The 23,148-nt window shown below is 43.9% G+C and overlaps 1 protein-coding gene across 9 annotated transcripts in view; it reads right to left on the bottom strand.

Annotated features, from left to right (window-relative positions):
• LOC137234572 (plasma membrane calcium-transporting ATPase 2-like) overlaps positions 1–20,579 on the bottom strand; it is a 2,440,841-nt gene extending 2,420,262 nt beyond the window's left edge. For 2 of the 9 annotated variants that reach the window (XM_067758029.1, XM_067758032.1), the window contains exon 1: positions 20,489–20,576. The gene's annotated coding sequence lies outside the window, so the exon portion shown is untranslated. Of the gene's footprint in view, positions 1–20,353 lie in introns of all 9 variants that reach the window. The other 7 variants (XM_067758033.1, XM_067758039.1, XM_067758031.1 and 4 more) reach the window with 7 other exon arrangements.
• Between the last annotated feature and the right edge of the window lie 2,569 nt (positions 20,580–23,148).

Genomic DNA, 23,148 nt, shown 5'->3' with positions numbered 1-23,148 from the left:
ACAGCGGAACAGGCAACTCCGCCTTTAGGCAGACTATACGTTTTGGCCAATAATACTATAATCTTTTTTTATAATTCCACATCATATTCACATATTTCAATCTTTAACAATTAGTCTACTTACCAATAATTTTTTTTTGACGATCGAAACATGTTTTATCACTTATATTATAGTTACCAAAACCACTTCTTGCAAAAATAATATTTGTAGTCAGTGCACTCTATTTTTCCAACTAGAATGATTATAACGGCACCCTGCTAACACTTACAGCTTTAAAATCAAGGCAGCCGCATTGATCTAATAATTTGCGAACATGATGCATTAAAAATTGTACGAAAAAATTGGGGGTACACATGTTTTACCAGTTTAATCTAACCCCGCCTAAAGGCGGGCTTGCCGGCTAGATGGTTAATGAAGATGTGGACACGGTCGAATACGAGTTGGTTAAAAAATTCGAGGGCTATTTTGTGCCAAAATCCAACATAGCGATGGAGCGTCACACATTTTTCACACGTGGTCAACTTACAGGCGAATCAATAAATGAATATGTGGCTGTTTTAAACAATTTAAGTTCGACATGCGAATTTGGCAGTCTCCGTGACGACCTTGTCCGGGACATTTTTATATGTGGCCTGTCACACAAATTTTCAAAAATAAAGGAGAGGCTTCTGAGCGAAGGTGACATACGCTTGCAAAAAGCACTCGACATTGCAAAATCCATTGAATTAGCCACAACTCACAAAAACGTCATTGAAAGCTCGGGAGAACAAGAAGTGAGCACCATTGCGGCATTGACGCGTTCAAACAGCAAGTACAGCAAGCCCTCTAAGAAGGAGCAAACGACAACAACGAAATGTACGAAGTGCGGACAGTTTCATAAAAACAAATGTCCAGCTGCAGGTGTCAAATGTCATGCTTGCGGTAAGCCCAACCACTTCGCCAAGTATTGTCACAACAAACAACGACGGAAGAAATACATAAAAAATTTACAGGAAGATGAAAGCGGAAGTGCAAGTGAAGACGAGAGCGAGGAACTTTTTGTGGGCATCATGAAAAAACTAAAACCACGTCAGTCAGATAGGGAGTGGAACATCACCGTGCAAATTGGCAGCAGCAAGATTATTTGTCAGATAGACACAGGAGCACAAGCGAATGTTATGCCATTGAGTATGTATAATACATTGAAGCTAAACAATTTAAAAAAAACATGTCAAAACCAAGATATTAACCTTTAGTGGCGAAAAATTGCCAACTGTAGGCATGTGCAACATACAATTATTTTTTAAACAGAAAGTATATTCACTTGAATTCTATATTATAAATATGAATTGCAATAATATTATAGGTCTACAAAGCGCCATTTTGATGGATTTAGTGAAACAGGTCAATATGGTAAAGTGCCTAAATAAGAAGTTCGAAGAATATTCAAATGTGTTTGAGGGTCTAGGGCTACTTAAAGATGAATGTCATTTAAAAATCAATCCGGAGGTGGAACCAGTAACAGATCCTCCTAGGAAAATTCCATTTACACTGTATGAGCCTTTACAAAATGAAATAAATATAATGGTGGATTTAAAAGTTATTACACCTGTTAAAGAACCAACCGAGTAGGTGAGCTCAATTGTGATAGTTACAAAACCTAACCTAATGGCAATTTACGCTTTGTCTACATCCACGAAATTTGAAAAAAGCTATTTTGCGACCACGTTTCGAGTTTCCGAATATTGATGAATGTAAATCTAAATTAAGCGGGTCTAATTTTTTTAGTACACTGGATGCGAATTCGGGGTTTTGGATGATGCAATTGGATGAACACTCCTCCAAGCTATGTACATTTAATACAGCATTCGGCCTGTATCGGTCTTTACGCTTACCCTTTGGTATCAATGCAGCGCCAGAAATATTTCATGCCGAAATGGTAAAATTATTTTGTGACATTGAAGGGTTAATAATTTACATGGATGACTTTTTGATACATGCATCTAACATCGCGGAACATGACAGAATATTGAAGAAAGTACTCGAAAGGGCTCAAAACGTAGGTTTGAAGTTTAATAAAATAAAATCATATTTTTATAGACGCGAAATTAAGTTCATAGGGCATATTTTTAATGAGCAGGGAATTAAACCAGACCCAGAAAAAATTAAAGCCATAACAGAGTTACCAGCACCACGTTCAGTGCCTGAGTTACAGAGATTCCTGGGCATGATTAACTATCTAGGGGCTTTTATAGAAAATATGTCAGCCAAAAATAAAAAATTACGCGAATTACTGAAAAAAGATATACAGTGGCATTGGAATGATGCTCATGAAAGGGAATTCATTAATCTAAAAAATTAAATTACAAGAGCACCGGTGCTGACGTTTTTTGATACCCGCAAACAGCTGAGGTTGTCTGAAGACGCCTCTAAATTTGCAGTCGGTGCTGCTATTTTTCATGAGGAAAACCCGATTGCGTTCGCCTCATCCTCTTGACTAGCTCTCAGATTAATTATACACAAATAGAAAAAGAACTTTTCGCTATTCTTTTCGGCTGCGACAAGTTCCATCAATACGTTTACGGGTTGAAAGTTATTGTAGAGACTGACCATAAATCTTTAGTATCGCTGTTTAATAAACCTCTTTTTAAAATTCCACCACGACTAAAACGCTTTGTGATGCGTTTACAACGTTACAACTTACAAGTTGTATATAAGCCTGGCAAATATTTATTTGTAGCCGATACACTCTCTAGAGCGCCATTGAGAGAAAAAACCAGCCTTGATGTGGATAAAGAATTGGATTTACAGTGCAATTTGTTAATGTCTCACATAGGACTTTCAGAAGAGTCCATAAAAGAAATAAAAAATGCCACGCAAGTGGATGAAGTCTTGCAAAAAGTGAAAAAGTATGTTAAAGACGGATGGCCATCAAATAAAAAAATAGTTGACCAGGCAGCCATGCCTTACTTTAGTTACAAAGATGACCTTTCAATTGTAGATAATTTACTTTTAAAAAATAATCGCATTGTTATCCCCAAACTACTTCGTAAAAAGGTTTTATTTAACATACAAGAGGGCCATATGGGCGTGCAGCGCTGTCAAAGTCTAGCTAAAGAATCAGTGTTTTGGCCTAACATAAATAATGACATCTTAAACGTAGTCTCTAGGTGCGAGCTTTGCATGAAATACAGAGTAGCAAATCGAAAACAAGAATTGATGAACCATGAGGTACCAGATATACCATGGTACAAATTAGGCTGTGATTTATTTGAGTTCAACAAAAGAACGTATGTACTGGTCGTAGACTACTATTCAAAGTATATTGAAATTGAACTTCTTAACTCGGGTTCCTCAAGCTTGGCAGTAGTAACTAAATTGAAATCTATTTTTGCCCGACATGGGGTTCCGGGAATCCTTGTTTCGGATAACGGTCCGCCATTCAATTCTGTTGATTTTAAAAAATTTTGTGTCGAAAGGAATATTTTACATACAACTTCCAGCCCATATCTACCTAGGTCGAATGGCCGGCCGAGAGGTCAATTCAAACCATTAAGAAAATGTTACATAAATGTCTAGATGAAAAAACCGATCCATACACAGCACTTTTACATTACAGAACAACTCCGAAAAATAGCATGCCAAGCCCAAGCGAGTTACTCATGTCTCGAAGACTGAGAACTAAAATACCATCAATGACACAAAATTTTGAAGCAAGGCTTGTTGATAAATCGGCGTATAGAATGGAAATCGAAAAACAAAGTCAAAAATCAGCTAAAAATTTCAATAGGAAAACCAGAACTCTTAAGCCACTTAATGAAAAGAGAAAATTATGTATAAGAAATCTCCCACTTCTGTTTGGTATCCAGGTGTAATAATTAAAAAATGTCCAGAGCCGAGGTCGTATTTAGTTCAAGATACTGAAGGCGGTTTATATAGAAGAAGCCGAGAACATATTCTAAAAAAACCTTTAAAAGAAGAAAATGTAAATGAAAATTGCGCAATAAGTGATGATAATGCAAAAGACCGGAATGAAATAAATTACCATACACATGTAAATGAAAAGACTAAAATCCAAGAAAATAAGACTGTAGAAAATAAAAATATGAATTTTGAAAATACTAGTATAGCTAACCAAACTAAAATCCAAGAAAACAGGACTGTAGAAAAAAAAATGATTTTTGAAAATACTAGTATAGCTAACCAAACTGATAAACCGAATGAAATGTATACAACTCAAAAAGGAAGAAAAGTTAAACCACCAAACAAACTGAACTTGTAAAGCATAATATTTCAAATTGTATTGATACATATTTTATAAATGGAATATGTTGTATATGCATACCCATACTATTTATATCAACACAACTTGTACATGCATAAGTGAACTAGGCAACCCTAGTTCAGTTATGCATTAGAAAACACATCTCTATGTATAATGACTAATCATTAAATAAAGCACGAGGTTGAAGTCAACACGTAGTTATAACAATACACTGCGATGTCAAGGGGTTGGGATTCAAGGGGTTGTGTAGCGCAATATAGAGCTTCTCCAACCCAATTGTAAACCTCACCTTCGAGCGGCGAATCCCGTTTCACTAACAGACGAGGCTCTGGCGACCCCAAGCTCCTCATGGAACTTGGGGGTGGGGAGGGAGGGATGGCCTGAAGGTTCAATGTGGCCATATAAATCGTTCCCGAGATGGTCGGGCCAGCACCTTAATGGTGCTGTGTTACCGGAGCGTATCGGATCTGTATCCGACAAAGGACCATCACATCGATAACACTCCCCAAAGCCTTCGGGGAGTAACCTAATCGCTACAACAACAACAACAACATGTCAAGGGGTTGTGTAGCGCAACATATAGCTTCTCCAACCCAATTGTCAACCTCACCTTCGAGCGGCGAATCCCGTTTCACGAACAGACGAGGCTCTGGCGACCCCAAGCTCCTCATGGAACTTGGGGGTGGGGAGGGAGGGATGGCCTGAAGGTTCAATTTGGCCATATAAATCGTTCCCGAGATGGTCGGGCCAGCACCTTAATGGTGCTGTGTTACCGGAGCGTATCGGATCTGTATCCGACAAAGGACCATCACATCGATAACACTCCCCAAAGCCTTCGGGGAGTAACCTAATCGCTACAACAACAACAACAACATGTCAAATGTTTATAACATACTAATTTTCTATGTACCTTTTTTTAAATGTTTTAATATTAAGAATGGCTCTGTATTTACATATATATCTGTCCATTACAATAATTAGTCGACCGCTTTGTGTTTGCGTCGACTTTAAATAAATAAATTAAATTACTGCAAGACCTGGAAGAATCTACCCTTCCCCCCTGTCTCAAAAGGTGGACCGCAAATTATCTGGGTGGTCGGCAGGCATCGGTGCAATTCAGAAACAAAACATCAAAGCCAAGAAGAATTAAACAAGGGGTGCCACAGGGTGGTGTCCTATCCCCACTTTTGTTTAATTTCTACATATCAAAACTACCTTCGCCACCGGACGGAGTTACTATCGTTTCTTACGCCGATGACTGCACAATAATGGCCACTGGCCCGGTCCCACAGATCGATGAGCTATGCAACAGAATAAACGGCTACCTATCTGATCTCTCCAGTTTTTTCCCCTCGCGAAGCCTGGCATTATCACCGACTAAATCTTCCGCGACCTTATTTACAACTTGGACGTCCCAAATGTCGACCATTTTGACGGGCTTAACGGGCTGTCTTCTTATGTCCCAAGAGCACCATCTACATAATGAGGCGCGAATACTCCCCATCAGTGAGAGAAATGAGATAACCAAACAGTTCCTGCTGAATACCCAAAAACTTGGGCATCCGAACAGGTATTTGATTGATGAGCCAACACAGCCTAGGGGCTCAAGGAGTCATCTCCGTAAGCATTATGAGGAAATACGGCACCTGAGAACTCAGCCGTATAAAGCGGAAAAACACAACCAGGTCCTTGGTGAACTCCATAAACAGGCGTCGGACCTTTATGCCGGGAATTGCCCGGTGAATTCAGTACTTAAAGAAAATTATCCAAAACTCGCGCAAGAGGAACGCAACTGTTGTTGTTGTAGCAATGCTCGCCCCACCTAATAGCCGCGACCGATCACAAATTGTCATCAATATCCTCTCTAACGGGAGTCCAAGGAAACTTGCCGTTTCAACAGGGGTGGCCATAAGGAAAGGGGTGTTAGAGGCGTTGGTTCCACATTACAATTAAAGAGATGGTTGGTGTCATGTGGGGATACATTGCAAGTGGGGCATACATTTTGTGTCGGGGTTGATTCTGGATAGGTAAGAGTTTAACCTCCTACAGTATCCAGAACGAAGTTGAGCAAGAGTGACACGCGTATCCCTGGGAAGTATGCGTTCCTCTTCCGCGAGTTTTGGATACTTTTCTTTAAGTACTGGATTCACCGGGCAATTCCCGGCATAAAGGCCCGACGCCTGTTTATGGAGTTCACCAAGGACCTGCTTGTGTTTTTTCGCTTCATACGGCTGGGTTCTCAGGTGCCGTATTTCCTCATAATGCTTACGGAGATGACTCCTTAAGCCCCTAGGCGGTGCTGGTTCATCAATCAGATGTCTGTTGGGATGCCCAGGTTTCTGGCTATTCAACAGGAACTGTTTGGTCAGCATCTCATTTCTCTCCCTGATGGGGAGTATTCTCGCCTCATTATGCAGATGGTGTTCTGGGGACATAATAAGACAGCCCGTGGTATTCTGAGAGCAGTATTTTGGCAGGCCTGTAGTTTCTTCCAGTGGGTAATTTTTAGGCTTGGCGACCATATGGGTGACGCGTAGCACGTAATCGGCTGGCTAATTGCTTTGTATGTAGTCATGAGCGTTTCTTTATCTTTTCCCCAGGTACTGCCAGCGAGGGATTTGAGGATTTTGATACGGCTCTGAATTCTCGGAATAATTGCGGCTGCGTGCTCACCAAAATGTAGATCCTGATCAAACGTCACACCCAAGATTTTGGGGTGTAGGACAGTCGGTAGCGTAGTTCCATCGACGTGGATGTTCAAAATGGTCGACATTTGCGACGTCCATGTTGTAAATAAGGTCGCGGAAGATTTAGTCGGTGACAATGCCAGGTTTCGCGAGGCGAAAAAACTGGAGAGATCAGGGAGGCAGCCGTTTATTTTATTGCATAGCGCATCGATCTTTGGGCCTGGGCCTGTGACCATTATTGTGTAGTCATCGGCGTAGGAAACGATTGTGACTCCTTCCGGTGGTGAAGGTAGCTTAGATATGTAGAAATTAAACAAAAGTGGGGATAGGACACCACCCTGTGGCACCCCTTGTTGTTGATGTTTCGTTTCTAAATTGAACCGATGCCTGCCGACCACCCAGATAATTTGCGGTCCACCTTTTAAGACATGGGGGAAGGGTAGACCCTTCCAGGTCTTGCAGTTGTTGTTGTTGTTGTTGTAGCGATTAGGTTACTCCCCGAAGGCTTTGGGGAGTGTTATCGATGTGATGGTCCTTTGCCGGATACAGATCCGATACGCTCCGGTAACACAGCACCATTAAGGTGCTGGCCCGACCATCTCGGGAACGATTTATATGGCCACATTGAACCTTCAGGCCATAACTCTCTCCCCACCCCCAAGTTCCATGAGGAGCTTGGGGTCGCCAGAGCCTCGTCTGTTAGTGAAACGGGATTCGCCGCTCGAAGGTGAGGTTGACAATTGGGTTGGAGAAGCTATATATTGCGCTACACAACCCCTTGAATCCCCAGATCTTGCAGTAACGAGCCATGGTTGACCGTATCAAAAGCTTTTGATAGGTCTAGCGCTACGAGTACTGTTCTATGGTGGGGGTATTGATTTAAACCGCAATTTATCTGGGTGCTAATGGCATTTAGCGCGGTGGTAGTGCTATGGAGTTTTCTGAAGCCATGCTGATGAGGGGCTAGCTGCAAATTTGCTTGGAAATAAGGGAGCAAAATGGCTTCAAGCGTTTTTGCCACTGGCGATAGGAGAGATATCGGACGATATGCCTCACCTATGTTAGCTGGTTTCCCAGGCTTTAGAGCGGGACCACCTTGGCCATTTTCCATTTCTCGGGTATGACAAAGGTGGAAAGAGACAGGTTGAAGACATGCCGCTTCCCAAGGCAGTCGGTTCTATGTACCGGAGCGACTCGGGATTTTTCCCGACCAAGGACTGTCATTTCAGTGTGACCCCATTTAATTTGTTTCGTCATCCTCCCAGCAGCTCCTTGCAGCAGGACTGCTACATATTCTCTTACTCCGGGAAGGTATCGAACCCAATCCGGGTCCGTCTCCTGACCCCGGTCCTGAGAAATGCTTTTGCTGCATTTGCCAGAAAAGAATCTTTTTAGGACGGTCATACTCTGTTCAGTGTGTCTCGTACAAGGGATGGTTGCATCGGACAGGTTGTTCTGGGCTTGATCCCAAAACCCGACGTCCACGTAACTTTTATAAATCTTTTGTGGCTCCTTGCTGCTCACGCCCAAGGGCGTCCCGTAGTCTACGCCTAAGCGTATCCCCACTACCTTCCAGCAGCTTCGCTACTCAGCAAGCCACAACAAGTACCCGCTGCTGCTCGCGCCCCACGGCGCCAACAACTCAAACAGCTGATACCACTCATAACTACTACCTTCGTAGTAGAGCTGGTAGCAATGCTGAGCATCAGCCCCTGCCCCCGTCTTCTTCTCCCCTCTTTTCTGGCAGCAATCGTGCAGGTCAGGGAAACAGACTCTTAGTCCCTGCCTCCGTTTGCACCGTCTGCCAGCAGAGAATATATAGGTTTGCGACATCCGCTCAATGCAGCTCCTGCCTTGGGTGGTGCCAATTTCCTAGATGTTCTGGTCTCCGCGACGGCAACCCCTCGACGGGTTTCATCGCGCCATGTTGCCAGGTCGCAAACCCAAATCATCCGGGTACCCCAATGCTTGCCCAAGGGCGCCCAGTCCCAAGGCCACAACAGCAATTGCGTCCTGGCCTTCTACAAACTAGGCGTAGTCACCCCTCACTTACCCCTAGAGTGGCGGCGTCACCCCTCATGCACTTCAGAATTCTGCAGTTCAACTGTAATGGACTAACTGGGAAGATTACGGAGATAGTCGATTTCATGAAGCGGCACAACATCCGCATTGCTGCGATTCAAGAGACTAAACTCACAGCAAGATCTGCATTGCAGACCTGCTCTGGTTATAATGTCCACAGGAAAGACCGCGAGAGCGGAAATGGAGGCGGCCTCGCGTTTATTATACACCACTCTGTGCAATATCATATATTTGATCCTGGCATCGACCGCAGTGACAATGTCTTAGAACGTCAAGGCCTATCTGTCCGGTCAGGCGATGCAAATCTAGAAATCATCAACATCTACATCCCTCCTGTCACCTGTTGCCCCAGTGGATACCGCCCTAATATCGAGGCCTTACTCACTGGCAACAATCGCATTATCTTGCGGGCGGACAGTAGGGGTGAGATGTTAGGGGATCAAATAGACGAAACGACGTTCTGCACAATAAATGGAGACGCCCCCACACGTATGGTAGGAAGCTGTCATAGCTCGCCAGATATCTCAATCGTGAGCGCAGAACTCGTAAACTGCGTCAACTGGCAGCCGATGGTAACATTGGCATCCGACCACCTGCCCATACTTATTTCGTTCGAGCGTACCGCCGACTTCATCGTCACCGAAAAACGCACTTTCATAAACTTCAAAAAAGGAAAGTGGGAAGAATATAAATCTGCAACAGACAGCAGCTTTGCTGCCCTCCCTATCCCGACTGATGCCCGCCAAGGGGAGCATGCCTTCCGTAAGGTCATTGAATCCGCCTCGCACATTTCATTCCCGCCGGGAGAATTCCCGAAATCCGGCCCCACTTCCCGGCAGAGGCCGCGAGCTTAGCGAGGGAACGCGACCTTATAAGACAGCTTGATCCAGGCGACCCCCAAATAAGGGATATAAACCAACGCATCAGATTGCTTGTGGACGAACACAAGCGGGCGAAATGGGAAGAGCACCTAAGAGGTTGTAATCTCTCTACCGGTGTAGGTAAACTTTGGTCCACCGTAAAGTCCCTATCGAATCCGACTAAGCACAAAGACAAAGTTTCCATCGCCTTTGGCGATAAGGTGCTGTCGGATGCGAAAAAATGCGCGAGCGCTTTCTGCCGACAATATATAATGCATCCTACGGTCGACAAAGATAGACGGAGAGCCAATAGACACGCACATAAACACAAACTCAGCGCGTCACCAATTACCATCACCGCTAGAGAGGTTGAGGACGCCATTGGTCGCGCTAAACCATCCAAAGCAGTGGGCCCAGACGGCATAGCCATGCCGATGCTTAAAAACCTAGGGAAAGAGGGTTTCAAATATTTAGCGCATGTCTTCAACCTGTCTTTTTCCACCTTTGTCATACCCGAGAAATGGAAAATGGCCAAGGTGGTCCCGCTACTAAAGCCTGGGAAACCAGCTAACATAGGTGAGTCATATCGTCCGATATCTCTCCTATCGCCAGTGGCAAAGACGCTTGAAGCCATTTTGCTCCCTTATTTCCAAGCACATTTGCAGCTAGCCCCTCATCAGCATGGCTTCAGAAAACTCCATAGCACTACCTCCGCGCTAAATGTCATTAGCACCCAGATAAACTGCGGTTTGAATCAATATCCCCACCATAGAACAGTACTCGTAGCGCTCGACCTATCAAAAGCTATTGATACGGTCAACCCTGGCTCGTTACTGCAAGACCTGGAAGGGTCTACCCTTCCCCCATGTCTTAAAAGGTGGACCGCAAATTATCTGGGTGGTCAGCAGGCATCGGTGCAATTCAGAAACGAAACATCAAAACAAAGGAGTATTAAACAAGGGGTGTCACAGGGTGGTGTCCTATCCCCGCTTTTGTTTAATTTCTACATATCTAAGCTACCTTCACCACCGGAAGGAGTCACAATCGTTTCCTACGCCGATGACTGCACAATAATGGCCACAGGCCCAGGCCCAAAGATCGATGAGCTATGCAATAAAATAGACGGCTATCTCCCTGATCTCTCCAGTTTTTTCGCCTCGCGAAACCTGGCATTGTCACCGACTAAATCTTCCGCGACCTTATTTACAAAATGGACGCCCCAAATGTCGACCATATTGAACATCCACGTCGATGGCACTACGCTACCGACTGTCCTACACCCCAAAATCTTGGGTGTGACGTTTGATCAGGATCTACATTTTGGTGCGCACGCAACCGCAATTGTTCCAAGAATTCAGAGCCGTAACAAAATCCTCAAATCCCTTGCTGGCAGTACCTGGGGAAAAGATAAAGAAACGCTCTTGACCACATACAAAGCAATTAGCCAGCCGATTACGTGCTACGCGTCACCCATATGGTCGCCAAGCCTAAAAACCACCCACTGGAAGAAACTACAGGCCTGCCAAAATACTGCTCTCAGAATCGCCACGGGCTGTCTTCTTATGTCCCCAGAACACCATCTGCATAATGAGGCGAGAATACTCCCCATCAGGGAGAGAAATGAGATGCTGACCAAACAGTTTCTGTTGAATACCCAGAAACCTGGGCATCCCAACAGACATCTGATTGACGAACCAGCACCGCCTAGGGGCCTAAGGAGTCATCTCCGTAAGCATTTTGAGGAAATACGGCACCTGAGAACCCAGCCGTATGAAGCGGAAAAACACAAGCAGGTCCTTGGTGAACTCCATAGACAGGCGTCGGACCTTTATGTCGGGAATTGCCCGGTGAATTCAGTACTTGAAGAAAAATATCCAGAACTCGCAGAAGAGGGACGCATACTCCCCAGGAAAACGCGTGTCACTCTTGCTCAACTTCGTTCTGGATACTGTAACAGGTTAAACTCTTACCTATCCAGAATCAACCCCGACATACAAAATGTATGCCCTGCTTGCAATGTGTCCCCACATGACACCAACCATTTCTTTAATTGTAATGTGGAACCAACGCCTCTAACACCCCTTTCCTTATGGTCCACCCCTGTTGAAACGGCAAGTTTCCTTGGACTCCCGTTAGAGGATATTGATGACAATTTGTGATCGGTCGCGGCTATTAGGTGGGGCGAGGATTGCTACAACAACAACTACCTTCGTAGTAGAGTTGGTAGCAATGCTGAGCATCAGCCCCTGTCCCGTCTTCTCCCCCCCTCTTTTCCGGCAGCAATCGTGCAGGTCAGGGAAACAGACTCTTAGTCCCTACCTCCGTTTGCACCGTCTGCCAGCACAGAATATATAGGTTTGCGACCTCCGCCCAATGCAGCTCCTACCTTGGGTGGTGCCACTTTCCTAGATGTTCAGGTCTCCGCGACGGCAACCCCCCGACGGGTTTCATCGCGCCATGTTGCCAGGGCGCAAACCCAAATCATCCGGGTACCCCAATGCTTGCCCAAGGACGCCCAGTCTCAGGGCCACAACAGCAATTGCGTCAAGGCCTTCCACAACCCAGGCGTAGTCACCCGTCACTTACCCCCAGAGTGGCGACGTCTCCCTTGTGCACTTCAGAATCCTGCAGTTAAACTGTAATGGACTAACTGGGAAGATTACGGAGATAGTCGATTTCATGAAGCGGCACAACATCCGCATTGCTGCGATTCAAGAGACTAAACTCACAGCAAGATCTGCATTGCAGACCTGCTCTGGGTATAACGTCCACAGGAAAGACCGCGAGAGCGGAAATGGAGGCGGTCTCGCGTTTATCATACACCACTCTGTGCAATATTATATATTTGATCCTGGCATCGACCGCAGGGACAATGTCTTAGAACGTCAAGGCCTATCTGTCCGGTCAGGCGATGCAAACCTAGAAATCATCAACATCTACATCCCTCCTGCCACCTGTTGCCCCAGTGGATACCGCCCTAATATCAGGGCCTTACTCACTGGCAACAATCGCATTATCTTAGGTGATTTCAATGCCCATCATGATCTATGGCATTCAAACTTGCGGGCGGACAGTAGGTAGTGCAGGACCTGGAAGGGTCTACCCTTCCCCCATGTCTTAAAAAATTATCTGGGTGGTCGGCAGGCATCGGTACAATTTAGAAACGAAACATCAAAGCCAAGGAGAAATAAACAAGGGGTGCCACAGGGTGGTGTCCTATCCCCACTTTTGTTTAATTTCTACATATCTAAGCTACCTTCACCACCGGAAGGAGTCACAATCGTTTCCTACGCCGATGACTGCACAATAATGGCCACAGGCCCAGGCCCAAAGATCGATGCGCTATGCAATAAAATAAACGGCTATCTCCCTGATCTCTCCAGTTTTTTCGCCTCGCGAAACCTGGCATTATCACCGACTAAATCTTCCGCGACCCTATTTACAACATGGGCGCCCCAAATGTCGACCATTTAAACATCCACGTCGATGGCACTACGCTGCCGACTGTCCTACACCCCAAAATCTTGGGTGCGACGTTTGATCAGGATCTACATTTTGGTGAGCACGCAGCCGCAATTGTTCCGAGAATTCAGAGCCGTAACAAAATCCTCAAATCCCTCGCTGGCAGTACTTGGGGAAAAGATAAAGAAACGCTCATTACTACATACAAAGCAATTAGCCAGCCGATTACGTGCTACGCGTCACCCATATGGTCGCCAAGCCTAAAAATCACCCACTGGAAGAAACTACAGGCCTGCCAAAATACTGCTCTCAGAATCGCCACGGGCTGTCTTCTTATGTCCCCAGAACACCATCTGCATAATGAGGCGAGAATACTCCCCATCAGGCAGAGAAATGAGATGCTGACCAAACAGTTCCTGTTGTATACCCAGAAACCTGGGCATCACAACAGACATCTGATTGATGAACCAGCACCGCCTAGGGGCTTAAGGAGTCATCTCCGTAAGCATTTTGAGGAAATACGGCACCTGAGAACCCAGCCGTATGAAGTGAAAAAACACAAGCAGGTCCTTGGTGAACTCCATAAACAGGCGTCGGACCTTTATGTATGTATGTATAATTTATTCAGTCTATGATTAAACAATCTTACAGACTAGAATACAAAAGCAAATAAATACTTAAACAAATAATCAACTGAAAAGCACAACGAATAACGTACATAAGTAACATGACTAGCAAAAACAAAAAATAAGAAGATAATGCAAGTAGATTATAGGAACACTTGCAAAGTTGACTTGAAGATGCTTCTCGATAAAGAAAAATCAAACCAAAAACCTCCGTGAGAGTCTATTAAATTCATTTAGTGCCCGAAAAATTGGGTCAAAATTACAATAATTAGCCCTACAAGCACTCATGTAAAATGTAAAAAATGTTCGAAGACTCCGATTAGGAAGGAACGCATACTCCCCAGGGAAACGCGTGTCACTCTTGCTCAACTTCGTTCTGGATACTGTAACAGGTTAAACTCTTACCTGTCCAGAATCAACCCCGACATACAAAATGTATGCCCCGCTTGCAATGTGTCCCCACATTACACCAACCATCTCTTTAATTGTAATGTGGAACCAACGCCTCTAACACCCCTTTCCTTATGGTCAACCCCCGTTGAAACGGCAAGTTTCCTTGGACTCCCGTTAGAGGATATTGATGACAATTTGTGATCGGTCGCGGCTATTAGGTGGGGCGAGCATTGCTACAACAACAACAACAACAACATGCGCTAAATATTTGAAACCCTCTTTCCTTAGGCTTTTGAGCCTCGGAATGGCTATGCCGTCTGGGCCCACTGCTTTGGATGGTTTAGCACGACCAATGGCGTCCTCAACCTCTTTAGAGGTGATGGTGATTGGTGACACCCTGAATTTGTGTTTATGTGCGTGTCTATTGGCTCTCCGTCTATCTTTGTCGACCGTAGGATGCATTATATATTGTCGGCGGGAATGAAACGTGCCGAGGCGGATTCAATGACCTTACGGAAGGCACGCTCCCCTTGGCGGGCATCAGTCGGGATAGGGAGGGCAGCAAAGCGGTTGTCTGTAAAAGATTTATATTCTTCCCACTTTCCTTTTTTGAAGTTTATGAAAGTGCGTTTTTCGGTGACGATGAAGTCGGCGGTACGCTCGAGCGAAATAAGTATGGGCAGGTGGTCGGATGCCAATGTAACCATCGGCTGCCAGTTGACGCAGTTTACGAGTTCTGCGCTCACGATTGAGATATCTGGCGAGCTGTGACAGCTTCCTACCATACGTGTGGGGGCGTCTCCGTGTATTGTGCAGAACGTCGTTTCTTCTATTTGATCCGCCAACATCTCACCCCTACTGTCCGCCCGCAAGTTTGAATGCCATAGATCATGATGGGCATTGAAATCACCTAAGATAATGCGATTGTTGCCAGTAAGGCCCTGATATTAGGGCGGTATCCCCTGGGGCAACAGGGTGCAGGAGGGATGTAGATTTAATTTAATTTAATTTATTTATTTAAAGTCGACGCAAACACAAAGCGGTCGACTGATTATTGTAATAGACAGATATATATGTAAAATACAGAGCCATTCTTAAAATTAAAAAATTCAAAAAAGGTACATAGAAAATTTGTATGTTATAAACATTTGACATCGCATTGTATAAGATGTTGATGATTTCTAGGTTTGCATCGCCTGACCGGACAGATAGGCCTTGACGTTCTAAGACATTGTCCCTGCGGTCGATGCCAGGATCAAATATTTAATATTGCACAGAGTGGTGTATGATAAACGCGAGGCCGCCTCCATTTCCGCTCTGTTGTTGTTGTTGTAGCGATAAGGTTGCTCCCCGAAGGTTTTGGGGAGCGTCATCGATGTGATGGTCCTTTGCCGGATACTAATCCGGTACGCTCCGGTGCCATAGCACCATTAAGGTGCCAGCCCGACCATCTCGGGAACAATTTATGTGGCCACATTAAACCTTCAGGCCATTACCTCCCTCCCTACCCCCAAATTCCATGAGCAGCTTGGGGCCGCCAGAGCCTTGTCTGTTAGTGAAACAGGATTCGCCGCGGATAGGTGAGGTTGACAATTGGGTTTGGAGAAGCTATATTTTGCGCTGGCAACCTGAAGGGTTGCGCTACACAGCCCCTTGAATCTGGTATTTTAGTCGCCTCTTACGACAGGCATACCTACCGCGGGTATATTCTGATCCCCTAACCCGCTGGGGGCCATTTCCGCTCTCGCGGTCTTCCTGTGGACATTATACCCAGAGCAGGTCTGCAATGCAGATCGTGCTGTGAGTTTAGTCTCTTGAATCGCAGCAATGCGGATGTTGTGCCGCTTCATGAAATCGACTATCTCCGTAATCTTCACAGTTAGTCCATTACAGTTTAACTGCAGAATTCTGAAGTGCATAAGGGGAGACGCCGCCACTCTGGGGGTAAGTGACGGGTGACTACGGGGTTGTGGAAGGCCAGGACGCAATTGCTGTTGTGGCCCTGCGATTGGGCGTCCTTGGGCAAGCATTTGGGTACCCGGATGATTTGGGTTTGCGACCTGGCAACATGGCGCGATGAAACCCGTCGGGGGTTGCCGTCGCGGAGACCAGAACATCTAGGAAAGTGGCACCACCCAAGGTAGGAGCTGCATTGCGCGGATGTCGCAAACCTATATATTCTGTGCTGGCAAACGGTGCAAACGGAGGTAGGGACTAAGAGTCTGTTGCCCTGACCTGCACGATTGCTGCCGGAAAAGAGGGGGGAGAAGACGTGGGCAGGGGCTGATGCTCATTGCTACCGACTCTACTACGAAGGTAGTAGTTATGAGTGGTAGCAGCTGTTTGAGTTGTTGGCGCCGTGGGGCGCGAGCAGCAGCGGGTACTTGTTGTGGAGTGCTGAATAGCGGGGCTGCTGGAAGGTAGTGGGGGGGGGGGGGGGGGGGGGGGAGCTTAGGCGTAGACTACGGGACGCCCTTGGGCGTGAACAGCAAGGAGCCACAAAAGATTTATAAAAGTTACGTGGACGTCGGGTTTTGGGATCAAGCCCAGAACAACCTGTCCGATGCAACCATCCATTGCACGAGACACACTGAACAGAGTAGGACCGTCATAAAAAGATCCTTTTCCGGCAGATGCAGCAAAACCATTTCTCAGGACCGGTGTCAAGAGACGGACCCGGATTGGATTCCATGCCTTCCCGGAGTAAAAGTATGGAGCAGTCCTGATTCAAGGAGCTGCTGGGAGGATGACAATTTGTGGGAGGGACGCAACAAATTAAATGGGGTCACACTGAAATGACAGTCCTTGGTCGGGAAAAATCCCGAGTCGCTCCGGTACATAGAACCGACTGCCTTGAGAAGCGCATCGGGAGAGGTGTCAAAAGACGCGTTTTGAACCCAGGACAATTTTTTTTCGCAGAAGGCATCTCGGAGCCTGCTACTCTTCTGTTCCTAATATATATTAATGATAGGGAAAATATACTACAAGGAGTTGAAATCTGTCAATTTGCAGATGATACACTACTATATACTACCGGAAATTCATGCCAGGAGTGTATTGCTAGGTTGAACTATAACTTAAAATTTATCTATAACTATATTAGTATGAACAAGCTGTTGTTGTTGTAGCGATAAGGTTGCTCCCCGAAGGCTTTGGGGAGTGTTATCGATGTGATGGTCCTTTGCCGGATACAAATCCGGTACGCTCCGGTACCATAGCACCATTAAGGTGCTAGCCCGACCATCTCGGGAACGATTTATATGGCCACATTAAACCTTCAGACCATTCCCTCCCTCCCTACCCTCAAGTTCCATGAGGAGCTTGGGGTCGCCAGAGCCTCGTCTGTTAGTGAAACAGGAATCGCCGCGGATAGGTGAGGTTGACAATTGGGTTTGGAGAAGCTATATATTGCACTGGCAACCTGAAAGGTTGCGCTACACAGCCCCTTGAATCTGGTATTTTAGTCGCCTCTTACGACAGGCATACCTATGAACAAGCTAAAACTCAACGTTAAAAAAACGAAAGCAATTGTAATCAACGGCGAATCGGAACATAATATTATAGTTAATGATGAAATAATAGATAAAGTTAACGAAATTAAATATCTCGGCATTGTCATCGACAAAAAATTTAATTTCGATAAGCATATAGATTATATCTGCAGTAAAATCTCGAAAATAATTGGATTTTTCCGAAGAATTCGCAAAAATATACCTATCAACAGCGCAGTAAAGGTATTTAATGTAATGATCAAGTCACATTTTGAATACTGTTCGACCATTTTATTCCTGGGATCCACACAGATCAAAAACAGGCTGCAAAAACTACAAAACAAAGGGATGCGGTGCATACTATTATGTAATAGGCTGACACCAATCACATATATGTTAGAAACTCTGAAATGGTTAAATATCAATCAAAGAACAATTATGAACGTACTTATTTTTTTTTGTGTTTAAAATGAAATATCACCTACTACCAAAGTACTTAATGAGCCAAATGTTTTAATGTATAAAGGCCTAAAACTTTTCAATGAATTGCCAAGCAATATAAAAAACGAAAGAAATATTAATGTATTTAAAAGACTGATAATATATCATATTAGAGAACATTATAGCTCACAATGAGCCAATTAGCTATTGCTAAGTTTACCGATTTTGAATTACCAAACTGTACCTGAAAGTTTTAAATAGCTACGGCTAAATAAAGAAGCTAATAATAATAATAATGAGTAATGAATTGGTGCCACAGCAATATCAACAGAGAAGCATAAGAAGAAGGCGGCGGGATAACACAAATCCGCCGGAGTTGCCTGCTTTCATTCTGCAAAGCAATTTTCTGGCGGCCAAGTCGAGTTGAGTTCGCCTTTCGCCATATGCCAAAATCTATGTAAGCCTTCTTAAAAAATTTTTGCCCAATTTCTGGATGGCTGCGTCATATATACAAAGAGATCTTGCGTTGCTTACGATATACTTTTCGACTTAAAATAATGAATATTGTGGTTGTTGTTGTTGTATTAACAGTGAGAATATTGTGGAAGAATGTAAATACAAATTTTAGCACAAATTTGTACAAATAAGTGTTCTTTCTTAAAAGAACCAATGTACTTTAACTATTTTGATGCATTCCCTTTGATTTAACTAGTGAAAAAAACTCCTATGAAATGGTAGAGATATCTCCCTCTCCCTCACATTCATAATACCTACTTTTCTCCCATAACCGGTTTCCGCTTTTTCGAACATGGTTCAGAATAGGAGGAAAGGGAGAAGTGAAAAAACTCACAAGGAATTTTTATTTAGAATACGAGGAATGGGAGAAGGGAAAAAACTCGCACAGATTTTTCGTCGTTGGAGTAGGGCAGGATTGAGACCACGTCCTTCAACCTCCCAATGAGATGACTCCAAGACTCGCCCGTTGGGACCACCGGTTCCCGTGCTGATCGGAATCTCATGCATTCCGTCACCCCAAACGCTAGAAATCCTTATTATTATTAAAATGTATTTATAATTTGTAATAATCTATGTTTTAGGCTTAAAACGCTGTAATAATAAATAATAATAATATATCTGCACCGCTACGCTGGGTGGGTATAACACTGCTTTGGAGACCAAAGCTATATCGGCGCAAAACACTTTTACTCAGTTTTTCTTGTGGGTACTACAAAATCACCAAAAATACAACACCCACATGAAAGTTTTCAATTTTGTTTGCAAATATCTACGAAAAGATATAATTTTTCCAAGTTACGCTTCCGGATTCGTGATCGAGTCCAAAGCGCGTCTTTTGACACATCTCCCGATATTTTTGACCGAGTTTTAGCAGTTATGAGCTAAAGTAAAGAATTAAAAAAGTTTTCATTTTCTTTCGCAAATATCTCTCGACATATCCAAAAATTTTGTTATTCCGCTTTCGGATTCGCGATCCTGAATTCCAAACGTATCTTTTCACACCCCTTTTTATGTTTTTGGACGTGTATTAAGTGTCGTGCTTCGTATAGAATTGCCTCAATTTCTTTTGCAAATACCTCTTTATATTTTTAACCATGTATTAACAGTGTCATGCTTTCGAATAGAATTACCCAAATTACTAATAAATTTGCAACCGTGATTGTAAAGCTTCTATTTAGTCCCAGGTGCAATATGAAACCAGCTGTTTTTTATATATTCGGTTACGTCACCATTTATGGCGATATGACCTATTTTATATAAATATATTTTATTTTATATAAATATAATAGATGTTTAAAATCCAAATGCAGTTAATTTAAAAATTGCGAAAAGTTACTTATTGTTAAAAAGATAGCTTGCAGTTCTACAAGTGAAGCTAATAACACCAATGTATGATTTGCATACTCTAAGAATAATCAAAAAAAAAAAACTTGGTATGCTCTTTTCTATATAAATTCATTCAATAAAGTTAGGTTGAAAAAAAGAATCTAACTTCACTTATCCATGCATGCTCTAAAAGACGAATACATACATATAGGCGAATCATTTCTTCGAACAATCCATTAAAAATAGCAACACGCAACAAACATAAAAATTACCACAGCTTAACAAAGAGGAATTTATAGAAACAGTAAAAGACTGACAACAAAACCAGAAATTTCCCAACCTTTTCGTGTCAACACTGTACAGTTGTTATACGGATGGACTCTTAAAACATGAGTGGAACGCAAAATCTTATTGGTTGTTCTGTATCTTATTTGATAAAACAACTTTCGCCCAGAATACATGCTTCAAAGTTCTTTCCAATGTGGTAAAGTTTCGAATTATACGGTGCCCACACCTTCATGGCGGGGTCACAGTTGACTTTTTATATAGATGCGTTCAATTCATTCACAGATTTTTGAAGACGAGTTCACCCACACATTCAAAGCCTTTTTCGCTCTCCACTAACATATCGACGTTTCATGCTGTCATTGAAATGACAGTGTCATCTTTAATGACAGTTAAGTAGTTGGCAACCCTGGTGTGTGAAAGCTAAAGTAATTTGTGCTCCTCTTTAAATTTTCAAATTCATTGTTTATTGTGAGTCTTAATTCTTACAACCTGCTTCTAAACATTAACAACCGTGACATTTATCTGTGGAAAATAAGATCCTCTATCCAGGTGATCTCCAATTCAATTTTACTAACTTTGCAGTATATTGCGATTGGTGCTCCTGCTTTGTTGTTGTCAGTCGACTTGATTTTTTTGACACCTTCATCAACTGTGTATCATTGTGAATCATGACTAAGTGTGATATCTTCTGCATAAACGTCAAAATTCCAAAGTGATTGGATCACCTGATTTGTAAATGACTATCGCTGTCTCATTCTGTATCTCTTTCTATCACCCGCTGAAGATAGGCGCAGCCATATTGAACAGCCTGTCAAAACGCTGAAAAGTAGCCATATTTAACAGCCTGTCAGGCAGTTGACAGATAAGATAACACACTTATTCATCATTCACAATGATGTGTATCTTCCCGCCAAAAGTTTTATAGTCACTGAAGTTTGTGCTTCAAGCTTTATTATGTGGTTTGCGTCTATGTTAAGCTTGAAGCCTGTGTCATAATAATCTAAGCTGCGTTAGAGCTGCCACCCAGTTTCTTCGAGCATTATTTTTGGCCCGTTTTTTTTCGAACACCATGGATCCAGTCAATGGTAAGTCGTGGTGACGACCTTAATAACGAGGTTGATAGCGCCAAAAAGGTGCAACGGATCAGCGGCTTCTCTCCTAGTTTAATGCAAAGCATGGATCAGCGATTTCAATCAGAAACAATATGGACCAGCTCAACGCCGCTCTCGAATCTGCGCAGCAATCAATTCATCAGAACCGGAACGCAAATAGGATGGAACGTAACCCGCTCCAAACAGTAGTACCACCAATGTACCCTGCTCCGAGCAGCATAGCAGTGAAACCGCAGGAGTGGAAAATCGCGTTCGATGGCACTGGAAGCGTAGCAAATTTCCTTTTTAAGCTAGACACCTTGTGTGAGCGCACTGGACTATCGACGCAACAGGAGACCGGACTATTCGGGAATCCAATGCTGGAATTGCCAGGCAATGGGCCACTCCTATATATAATGTGAGGAACCCATTAAAAATCCTTTTTGTTTTAGATATGGGTATAAGGGTGTATTTACTCCTAAATGCCCTAGGGACCATCGCAGGCAGGGAAACCAGTACCCGAGCAAGAAGGCGGGGAACGTCGTTCGGCTTCATAGCTCCCACACCAGCCGGTGGTCGAGGTGTCGTCCCGTGCACCGAACCAGAGGGTGAATCTCTGCATGGAGGTGGTGAGCTTCTGAGGTGCAGTAGTACCCTGGCAGAAGAACCCTCAAACGTGATAATAACTTACCCTGACAGTACGGACAATTCGAATAGTTCTGAATCCGAGAGTCAAACGTCCTCATCCGCGATGGGCGAACCGACCAGAATTCTGCAACGCCAGCATAGGGATGTCGCTTGCCAGACGCATTTTTCACCAAACCTAGAAGAAAAGGAACATAGGTATGAGCAAATACGACATACCATTTTAGAACAATACCCGGTATCGGACAATATTTTGAAGTGCAGGAAGAGATACCACAGGAGAGTACAGGAGCGTAGACTACTGCAAGCCACCACGTTAACGCTTACAGAGGATGAAAGGCCCCTCGTAAAGGCTAAGATTAAGGATAGTTTTCTTGTAGGGCTCTTGGAGTCGGGAGCCAACGTCGCCATCTTAGGAAAAAATGGATTAGAATTCCTAGAGGATAACGGCTTCGATTATCAGCCCTTACATGCGTTCGTATATACCGCGGGCGGGAACAAGCAAACAATTTTAGGCTCAGTATCTCTACCGGCCACCTTTAAAAATATCACAAAGGTTATTCGTTTTTACCTTGTCCCTTCACTTCTCCAAGAAACCTACTTCGGGGTAGATTTTTGGAGAGCATTTGCGTTAGCTCCCGAAATATTCCCAAGCGTAGAGTACATAGAGATTAGACCTGAAAAGGAAGAAGAACTTAACCTCCATGAATTGTCACCAGACCGGAAATTAGAATTACAAAAGGTCATCGAGACGTTTCCTTCGTACGAGAAGTTAGGCCTAGGGCAAACTAAATTAGTGGAGCATCACATTGACAGCGGTGATGCAGTTCCCATAAAAAGCAAACATTTCCCTCTTTCGCCACCGAAGCAAGCCGAAGCTTTCAGCGAACTAGATAGGTTACTCGAATTAGGAGTAATAGAAGAATCAAACTCTCCGTGGTGTAATCCTGTGGTACTGGTTCGAAAACCAGGCAAA

The sequence above is a fragment of the Eurosta solidaginis genome, chromosome X (assembly GCF_040869045.1).
Source record: "Eurosta solidaginis isolate ZX-2024a chromosome X, ASM4086904v1, whole genome shotgun sequence".
In the NCBI taxonomy this organism is placed as follows: Eukaryota; Metazoa; Arthropoda; class Insecta; order Diptera; family Tephritidae; genus Eurosta; species Eurosta solidaginis.
This window is presented reverse-complemented; position numbering and strand designations above follow the sequence as displayed.